Below are 11,009 nucleotides of genomic sequence, written 5' to 3'. Positions count from 1 at the left end.
CGCTACTCCATAACCCTCAAACCCATCCAGGCGCAGCCAAGTGAACCTTTCAGAAAAATCTCTGCAAGAATTCACTTCTCCTTGGACAGATAGTTGAAGAAAGAGAGAAAGAAATAAGCTAGAGCTTCCAGGGAAGCAGAACTCAACTGAACTGACTGGACAACTTCACACACCAAGTTTGATCAAAATCCATAAATATTTGTGGACGTTAAAGTCTTAACATCGTTTCGGAGCTGAAAACAATATGGCGGCCATTTTGTGACGGATCGGGTTGGAATGCAATAGCAACCTACCTTGTGTGGTAAGGGTTAAACATTCTAAGTTTGATAAAAATCTGTTAATATTTGTGGACGCTAGAGTGTTGACGTCGTTTTCATGACCAAAAACAAAATGGTCGCCTACGTCCGCCATTTTCAACGGATCGGGCTGAAATGTAATACCAACCTGGTCCTTGGGGTAAGGATGCTGCATGTCAAGTTTGATCGGAATCGGTTGATATTTGTGGACGCTGGAGTGTTAACGTCGAAAAGTTAACGGACGACGACGACAGACGACGGAGGGTTCAGTATGTGATGAACTCAACTGGATGGTGGTCCAGTTGAGTTAAAAAGAAGCGAGAATTAGAAAGAAATATAGAGAAATCTAAAAAGGTAGAAAGAAATGTAAAAGGAACAAAGAGCCCTAGCTCCGAGCCTTAACTCCTAGCTCCTAGCCCTAACCCCAAGCCTTAACTCCTCGCCCTAACTCCTTGCCCTAGCTCCTCACCCTTGCTCCAAGCCTTAACTACCCACCATACCCAGTAGAGTAACCTGGCCTGAAACGAAATTGATGATCATAGATCAAGCCATTGAAGAAGAGGAAGGATTTAATATCAGAAGCAATGATGGATTCCATGTCCTTGCTGGTCTGTAGTTGCAAGGATCTGTTTTTGCACCTTTTTTGTGTAAAGCAGTAATGTTGGCTGATTTCCAAGCAGATGGCAGATGACCGTGAAGAGAACAGAGTGTGAAAGGTTACTGTGAAAGGTCCACTCTTTGGTTACTGACTTCCTTCACTCTCGTAGGCAAGGTGTGGCTCTCAACGGAATCCTTACGTCTCCTCTCCCTGTCAAGGCTGGAGCACCCCAAAGCAGTTCTAGACGACTACTACGACTAACCCTGACAACAACAACAACAACAACAACCATCACCACTACCACTACTACTACTACTACTACCCCCATCCTATTCATAATCTTCATCAATGATCTCTCTGACTCTGGAAAATCCTCATCATCTCCTTGCTGATTAAACCACCCTTACCCCACGCCGGTAAACAGCAAATCTGTAAACTGCAGTCGGTGCAGTCGGCAAACAACAAATCCGATTTGGTCTTGATGACGTAAAATAGAGGAATATTTTATCTAAATACCATATTGCTTAAACGGCAGGGTTTTCAAGGTGCCAAAAAGGCGATTTGTGTTCTACATTGTCTTGGTACATAATTAAGTTGAAGTAAAATACAGATTTTAAAGGTTGTAGAAAAAAAATTTGGGGAGTTTTACTGCCGTTGATGCAGAGTCTTTTACACCGCCTTATGTAACACGTTGCATTAGTTATTCGTGCTTGTTGTTTGTGTCCTTTATGACGTCATTAAAAACAGTATGTTTCCTGTTTGGAATGATTTTCAATTTTGTTTGACTGTCAGACAGGCAGACAGATTAAAATAATTGTCTCACTCCTCTCTGCGCATGTGTGATCGGGTCAAAGTCAAAGCCAAAGTACTGCGAAATGACAGGTTCATTTTCCTATTCGTGCTCAAAATATAACATTCACTTTGAATAAGTTTTTCCTTGATAATAACTGATGTTTGCAGCCAGACAGAATGAACCGATTGCTTAACCCCGTTCTTGCTTCACATGACGGTTAAAAATATCTAGCAATTCCAAATATCCATTCAAATTGACTTTCCCAACAAAAATAGAGGGTCTTATCCCTATCACACTAAAATCGGCGCAATCGACCTGCACGTCCCAGTGATTGAGCGACATTTTGCAAATTTCATGCGGGTTTTTTGAGCACTCAAAATCTCACATTCTGTCTGTTGGAATCACCAACTTAAATGAAAGTCCACCCCATCGGAAGACCAATTGACACCTCAAGAATGGAAGAATCAGCCTCCGTCAACTCCAAAACATCTCACCAAAAGTTCAAAATTGCAAAAGTTCAAAACATCTCACCAACGGCTGTGAGTCTCTGTATAACATCACCTGTTGAAGTCCTTCCTACATAGTCCAGTTGCCAGGACATGAAACTCGGAAATTGTCAGTACAACAAGGTTTTTTGGTGGATTAGTAATGTTTAAGGGGTATATATGACAGAACCACCTCTTGCTGCTGCAGCGACTTTGAGGAATTTCCGTTATTTGCATAAATCCAAGATGGACACCACCGACCTTGGTTCAAATAGAAAATCAGCAATAACTTTTGATCGAATCGAGCTAGAAGGATGATTTTGGTACCTACACATAGGTTTTCACACATGGCGGATGTGTGAAACATCTAAACGATTTTTGATGTTGCTAGACAACCATAATCCAATATGGCCACTGTTTTGATGTGGATAAATAGCTAATCGGCCATCTTTTGATAGAATCATGCTGGAAGGTTGATTTTGGTATCTACCCATAGGTTTTCCCATAAGGCAGAGGCAATGGAAGGCTCAAATTATGGTTTTCATGTTGCTAGGCCCTTGCTAGTCGACTCAAATCCAAGACTGTCGCAATTGACACTTGGTAAGAATCAGATTTAGAAACACGAAAACAATATGACAACCAAAATGTTTGTTACATTTTTTAATAATAACCTTGTTGGGTCCACGAACACATATTAATTACAATAAAATAATCCACAACATCTCAATAAACCATTTTAAACACACAACTTTGCACTCCCACTATCAACTATACTTAAACATCAATCATCTTTGTACATATCAGGGTACATTTGCATCTGTAACAATGCGCTAATATGTAGCACACCGCACGTCTTTCTAAAACTAGCACATCATGTCATCTTGAGTATTTATGTCTCGCACTCGAGAGGACCAAGGCCAGGATCCACTAGCCCTATATCGTTGTCATCATTGGTGTCATCCTCTTCTTCACCATTCGTCGTGGCATCTTCCTCGTGTTTCGTCATTGGGTTATGGCACTCATCTATTGAACCCTCACAATGACAGTAGGTTGTGCACGACAGGCCTGCCCCGGAGCACCTGCAGTTCGCTTGTGCGCAAGTATTTCCGGTGGCTTTGCACTGACAGCTTATCACTTTAATTAACTCAGGAGGTGCTGGTGGTCCCTTGGCGATTAATGGAGACGGTATGCTATTGAGAATCTCCCAACCGAAGTTAGTTATACAGAGCGAAGGGGCGTTCTGCTTGTCTGCTGCTTTCAACAGTATCGTTTGATGGTGCGATCTGATCATATGAAGGAGCAAGTTTTCATCTGTGGGAGGGAGGGATTTCACTAGGGGTGGCTTACCCTTATTCTTTGTGTAGGTGGCATGTCGGGCGGCATTCATGCTGGTGCATTTTGGATGACCATATAGTACAGCGAAGAACTCTTGACCCGTTTTCAGCAGGTCTTCATGTGTAGCCGTCTCCTCTCTGATGACAGAGTAGAGCCCTGGGAAGTCTCCTTCTTGGAGTTTACTGAGGGCGGTGATCTTTCCCTTGTTGAAGGGATACGACACTGTGTCACACCCTGTCACCACATGCATTCTAAGGAGCTAGCTGGAGGCTCTTATCTCCGAGAGCAGTTGAAATTTGGTTGATGTGCACACACCCGTCCCACTTCTCCATCTGCACCAAAGCAGTGATCCCCAGCTTCCAAACCCAGAATATCAGAATGATGAAAACGTCTGTGTCATCACTGATTATGCGAATCACTCTTTTCCCTTCATGAACAGCCTGAAGCATGTAGCTGACCATCAACACATCTGCCTCATCATGGCTGAACGGTCCTTCCTCCTCTCCAACCATCAGAACATCCACGCCCAGTGCGTATGTGCAAAGTAGACGTGAGAGAAGTCTTTTGTTAGCCTTGCTATTAAAGATGACTTCTCACTTAGGAAGGCGCACGTCCAACGGTAGACATTCTTCTCCACATAACAAGCAGTGCAGCTTGAAGTTAAATGTCTTTAGTTGTGACCGCCGCCGCCTCACTGGTTGTTCACTTTGGGACCTTTCAGTTTTCCGCTTTTTAGTGGCGTCCCGTCCCCTATGTTCTTTCGATGTATATGATGCTCCACAGCATACATGACACCGCAGCTGTGGTGGGGGTTTAGTGGCTAATTTTGATTCAATGTCCAGATGCAAACCATCCCCCTTCTCTTTGCTGCTTTGGATGATGGTATTGAGTCCTCCATCGCCAAGATTCCGCCATTTCGTAGAATTGCGTGTGGATTTACAAGGGGCAAACAAGCAGTCCATGGTGTCTCAAAGTTTCACACAACCTGAAACAGAAAAATATTTCATCTGTTAAGGAAGTTATCAGAATGTTTTTCACATAAAATGTGAAACAGAACATGATTTCTTGGGTTAAGGAAGTTATCAGAATGTTATCAGAAATTATAGCCGAATAGCTACTTCTAGCATGATTCTATCAAAAGTTATGGCCGATTAGCTATTTCGCCAAATCAAAACGGCGGCCATCTTGAATTACGTTTGTCTCGCAACATCAAAAACTTTTTTTGACAAATTCATTGCATCCGCCATGTGTGAAAACCTATGTGTAGGTACCAAAATCATCCTAGCTTGATTCCATCAAAAGTTATTGCTGATTTTCTATTTGAACCAAGGTAGAAAATCAGCCATATTGGATTTATGCAAATTACGGAAGTTCCCCAATTTTGCTACAGCGGCAAGAGGTGGTTCTGTCATACATATACCCCCTAACCTTTACAAATCCACCAAAAAAACTTATAGTACCAACAATTTCCGGGTTCACATAGGGTTTATCATAGGTGGCAACTGGACTAACAAGTTCTCCAGGTTGTTCTTCATGCACCCACATCTATTGACAGACGTTGTGGGTAATGGTTCGAGTGTCCGCTCCGTCTGTGAGGTTGGCGGTTCAAACCTTGGCAGAGTCATACTTTGGCATGACTTTCAGGAAACTATTCTTACAGGAAACTATTCTATATATTTTCTTTCAGGAAAAGTCTATTCACGGACTTTAAAAATTGTATGTGCTGCTTCCTTGCTTGACATTCAGCCTTTGAAACTTTCAAAATAATGCTAAATAAGGCCTTGACGCATGCGCTGTGTGTATTTACAGCGACTCGTTTCTGCTCGCCAGACATTCTTAGCTCGCCGCCCCTCCCCCCTCCCCCCTTCTCCTCCCCTCCCCCTCTCTCCCCTCCCCCCTCTTCTCCCCTCCCCCCTCTTCTCCCTCTCCCCCCTCTTCCTCCCCCCTCCCTCCCTTCCCCCTCCCCCCTCTCCTCCCCTCCCCCCTCTTCTCTCCTCCCCCCTCTTCTCTCCTCCCCCCTCCTTCTCTCCTCCCCCCCCCTCCTTCTCCCCTCCCCCCCCCTCTCTCCCCTCCCCCCCCTCTTCTCCCCTCCCCCCCTCTTCTCCCCTCCCCCCCCTCTTCTCCCCTCCCCCCCCTCTTCTCCCCTCCCCCCTCTCTCCCCTCCCCCCCTCTTCTCCCCCTCCCCCCCCTCCTCCCCTACCCCCTGTTCCCCCTCCCCTCCCCTCCCCACCTGGCAAGGCTGGGTACTTCTGCTAGTTCTATATATTTTCTTTCAGGAAAAGTCTATTCATGGACTTTTAAAATTGTATGTGCTGCTTCCTTGCCTGACATTCAGCCTTTGAAACTTTCAAAATAATGCTAAATAAGGCCTTTGACGCATGCGCTGTGTGTATTTACAGTGACTCGTTTCTGATCGCCAGACATTCTTAGCCTACTGTTGCTAGCGTGAAATGTGTAATTCAAATAAATCTTTTGAATGTAATTTTCAGCAATTTTGAGAAAAGGTGGCAATTTCGTGATGGTTAACCATAATTGTGTCCCTGGATGCAATCAGACTCACAGAAATATCAGAAATACGAGAATTATCCATGGATGAGAGGTGTTGGGTTTGTAACATTCCCTGTTCATACAATCTAGTGGATCTACAGTGGATATAACACACATATACACACAAGGATGGACAGATGCTTCAACTTTTTCCAATAGATGCAGAAATCTAGTGCAGTATACGTTCTCTTTTGGCCCCAGAACCAACAAACAAGACCGATCGTGTAATGTGACGCGGGAAGAATTAAGCAAGACACAGACAGGATGCTGGTCGATCCGTTCGAATCTCACATAAGTAAACAATTAAATCTCCCGTTTTCCTGACGATGATCAATCCATGCGCCCAGCGATGAAATGGCGGCAGCGTTTCGAACGTACCGGATGTGACGTATGGGATGAGGCTACGTCGGGTTTCAAACAGGATGTGACGTATGCCAATAGGCATACATGCTCAAAATTAATCACTTCGAGTAACAATGGAGTAGCCGGGCTTGTTTGATACTTCAGTTGAAGAGGATAGTATGACCTCAATAACTTCCACATTCCTGTGCCACCTTCAGTTGAATGGCAGGCATTGACGGCAGGTCCGTGAAGGACTTGGATAAAAAACGCACCCAGTCTGAATGTTGCTAAATACAGTTAATGGCGAAACTGCAAATGGAGAATCCGCGAATGTCATGGATGGAAAGCTTTTTTGGTTTTTTTTGTTTTTTTTTCTATACAAGATCGAGGCTCGTGAAAGAGCCAACATTAATCACACAAAGAGTCAAACCGACACACAAAACACAAAAAACAAGGGGAGCGGCAGACAAGATGGGGAGAGAGGGGGAAGGACACAAACACAACATTTGAGAGCAGGGACATCGGGAGGACTTGGGGGGAGGTGGGAGAGGTATAAAACATATGAACACTGCAAGGACTCTGGGGTGAATTAGCGGGGGTAGAAAGATCAAGGTTTTGGATGGGGGAAGATAAGAGATGGTGGTGAACAGCTGTTTTAAAGACCTGGAGGGAGGAGTGGGATTGAAGAGAGTGGGGGAGTTTGTTCCAGAGGCGGGAGAAAAGGGCAATGAAAGAGTGAAGGTGAGCATAGAGCCTAGATTTTGGCAGTTTAACCATAAGAGGGTTGCAGGCAGATCTTGTGCGACCTGAAGGAATATTGGGGGGACAGAGCACAGAGAGAGCTGGGGGAGCAAGGCCGGAGAGGAGTCGGTAGAAGACAGAAAGACCACCAACCTGCCTGCGGTGAGTGAGTGAAAAGCCCTCGGAGTTAACTTCATCGCGGGAGATTCCAATGATTCTGAAAGCTTTGGTTTCAACAGCGTGAAGCGGATCTAGGTGTGAGGCAGGAGCACCAGCCCAGAGGGGGGAGCAGTATTCCATTGAGCTGCGGATGAAAGCCTTGTATGTGGTGAGGAGCTCAGGTGTGCCAAGGAAGGACTTCGCACGACGGAGGATGCCCAGTCGGCGACTGGCTTTGGAGGCCAGCTTGGAAATGTGGTTATCCCAAGAAAGATCCTGGCAGATAGTGAGACCAAAAAGCTTGAGCGACAGAACTTCTTGGAGAGGATTGTTGAGAAAGTAGATGGGAGGGTTGTCCAGTCGGTCCTTTCGGAGAGACATAGTAAGAGTGTGAGATTTGTCAGGATTGAAAGACATGTTCCACCTGTTTAACCAGTCTGTGATTTTGTCCAGGTCTGCAGAGAGTGAGGAGGCTGCAGACTGCCAATCTGAGGGATGAGGAATGGAGCAGTAGAGAGTGGAGTCATCAGCAAAGAGATAGAGAGGATTTTCCAGGATTTTCCAGAGAGTCGGAGAGATCATTGATGAAGACCAGAAATAGCACAGGGCCCAGAACACTACCTTGGGGAACTCCAGCCTGAACAGGAAGAGGAGATGAGAGATTTTACGTCATTTCCTCATTCTGCATTGAAATCAATATCTTTATATTTTCATTCCAAAAAGCATCGTTCATCATTCCAATCACAAATTAATACTATAGTATTAATATATCAAAATAAAATGTTAAATTATGATTGTATTGGTATATTATCAAACCAGCGAACCGTGTTCACTTCCGGATTTGGCAGCAAAGTCCGTGTCAATCGCATTTCAAAATCATTATTGTTTTTTTTATGTTGAAGACTTCAGTCACGGACTATGTCGTCCTCATCGAGGCCAGGCCTTAAATATAAGAGCTGCATTTAGTCAGGTTCACTATGTTTTTTCGTTCAAAATTTTGGTAGATTAGCAAAACTATACATTTTTGGAATATTCAGAGCATGAGGAATCCAAAAATTAATGTTTACATTTGCGTAGACACCTTTGCGAAAATGACACTCAGGACGTGATGAAGATCTGTAAAAGCATATTCCTGAACGGTATAGACCTCGTAGATCCTGTGTATAGGACTTATAGTTCAATCTGATACTACCTATAACTTCCTATAACAACCTATAACTTCAAAGGACTTGCAATATCATGTATTATGTAATACAGTTATATCACAAATATAAAGACAATGGTTTTCAATTACCTTTGTCTGTTGCTTTTCTATAATCCTGAGCACTATTTTGAGGCCTTTATTGGATTCCTTGACCCAGAAAACATAGGATTAGCATATTTAATTAAGTCTCTAGGTTGACTAGAAGCCGAGATCGCGCAAAATATGTATTTTATGGCGGCCATTTTCAAAATCCAAAATGGCGGCCATGCAGGTGTCTGTGCAAATGCCAACATTGATTTTCAGATTCTCCATGCTCTGAAGATTCCAAAAATGTACAGGTTTGCTAATCCCAAAATTTTGAAAGAAATTATATTTGTTAACATAGTGAACCTGACTAATTGATCGAAAAGTGAAGAAAGGGAGAATATTCTAAGTTTTTGAGGAAGTAAAAAATCTGCTTTTTGAAATGGGGAAGATCATAAGTGTTTGGAAAGACATGTGAAGGTAAAGAGTTCCAGAGTTTGGCAGTGGAGGGGAAGAAACAAGCATCATAACGACCCACCCTTGAGTTTCCAATGGCCACACAGTAATCATGAGATGTAGTGGCTTGTCGAGTAATCAGTGGTCTCGCTAATGGTGGAGGTATACAGGCAGCAAGTTCTTGGGAGCAAAAACCGAAGTAATATCTGTAGAAAAGAGAAAGAGCCAACTTTGTGGCGTAATTCAAGTGGGTCAAGTTTTGAGGTCAGATTGGAGGAGTTGATGAGTCGAATTACTTTTAACTAGCCGAAACCCGTGGAACATCCACGGAAGGGAGGATGTGGTGTATGGATAGAGTGTACCATTATGGATGACATAGGGGATAATAATATGACATAGAATGACATAGAATATAATACAATGAACGCAGTATCAGAGGTTGAAATTATTTTAAAACTTCTGGATAAACAATGTTTGGGGTAATAGTCAAGCCTCTGACGACTCCTTGCGTACTCGTATGATCAACCTTGATATACACATCTTTGAACGACCGTGCTCTTGAACATGCCACATATAACTGGCCATGGGAGAAGACAGGAGCAGGCAAATAGATACCCAGTTTACGGAATGTTTAGAAATTATGGTAAACCCACCTGATGAGGTTAGCGTACACCGCGATCGCCGACACCGGCACAAATGCATGCTCAGGATTGTCCACTCAGTGGACGGCTTGCTGTCACCTTCGACTGTCCAATCAGCGGACGGCTCGCTTCACCTTCGCCCAGCAGACGCCAATACGATGGCGTCGTAAGATGGCGTCGTATCGGCAGTTAATCGGATGCTTTTGGGCCCCAACGTCGGCTAATTCAGATTTTTCGAGTATGTCTGTACGTGATAAACAAAGAGCGCAGTTCGTAGATCATAAATCCATTAGTGCCGTGGGCATCGGGTCACTGGGTGCGGTGTAAAAGGGGAACAAAGTCGAGTCCTTACGGTATTATTATATAGATTCAATTCTGTCCAGTAAGTATGTGGAACTAGAACCTCCCCAGATGTGAGAGCAGTACTCTATACAAGGACGAATCAATCCTTTATATAGTTGAAGCAACTGTTGAGACGAGAAGAATCTTCGACATCTGAACAGGACTCCTAGTTTCTTCGAGGCAGATTTAGCTATTTGTGTAATGTGTGGATTACAGGATAGATTTGAAGTTAGGGTAATACCTAATAGGTTTATTGTATCACATGGTGTAATTGTGGAACTTTCAAAAGAGATTGGAGAGTTCAGAGGAGTTTTAGAGAGAGATATGGGAAGAAATTAAGTTTTAGAAACATTAAACTTAACCTGATTACATTTGCCCTACTGGGAAATCTTGTCCAAATCCGAATTTAAAGAGGTGTCTGTGATGAAACGAGATGTAGATCGAGTGAGGGACGATGGGGCAGATGGGAAAACATGGAGGAATGTAATGTCAAGTCATCAGCTTACGACCCCTGCTGGGACCCCAAAACGTTCCACAGAAGGTTATTATATTTCCTTTTAGTACAATATGCAGCTGTAATGGTTACCAAACACTGTCCCCCTGTCATGTGACAAGATCATCAACTCTGATTGGTGGACGTTTGTGAAGAACATAGATATATACAGACAGACAAATGCTATTCAAGACGGCATTGCCATACAGGCTACGCCATATAACGGCCCACACAACTCTCACACCTCCTACCTCCTTCTCCCTCTCCCCTACCCCATAACCAACATGATTAATAGAAAATATCATCATTTTAAACTTACCCTGCACACAAGCGCCAGATATGTCCTTTCCATCAGTGTTCAGAAGCGCCTAATACAGATACACAGTCCATTCGACCCATCAGAAGTTTGTGTAGCGCACGCCCGTACCCTCGGGCCTTGCACCGATCCACATGGTCCGGAGTTTGTACTACAAGCAGCTGCCCATTCGGCGATCTGAGAAAGTTCTCCAACTCTTTCTCTGTGCAGAGGCACAGCCTTTTCTCTAAGGTATTT

The sequence above is a fragment of the Myxine glutinosa genome, chromosome 2, assembly GCF_964187855.1.
Source record: "Myxine glutinosa chromosome 2, kmMyxGlut1.1, whole genome shotgun sequence".
In the NCBI taxonomy this organism is placed as follows: domain Eukaryota; kingdom Metazoa; phylum Chordata; class Myxini; order Myxiniformes; family Myxinidae; genus Myxine; species Myxine glutinosa.
The sequence above is the reverse complement of the archived record's forward strand: the minus strand, read 5'-3'. Positions refer to the sequence as shown.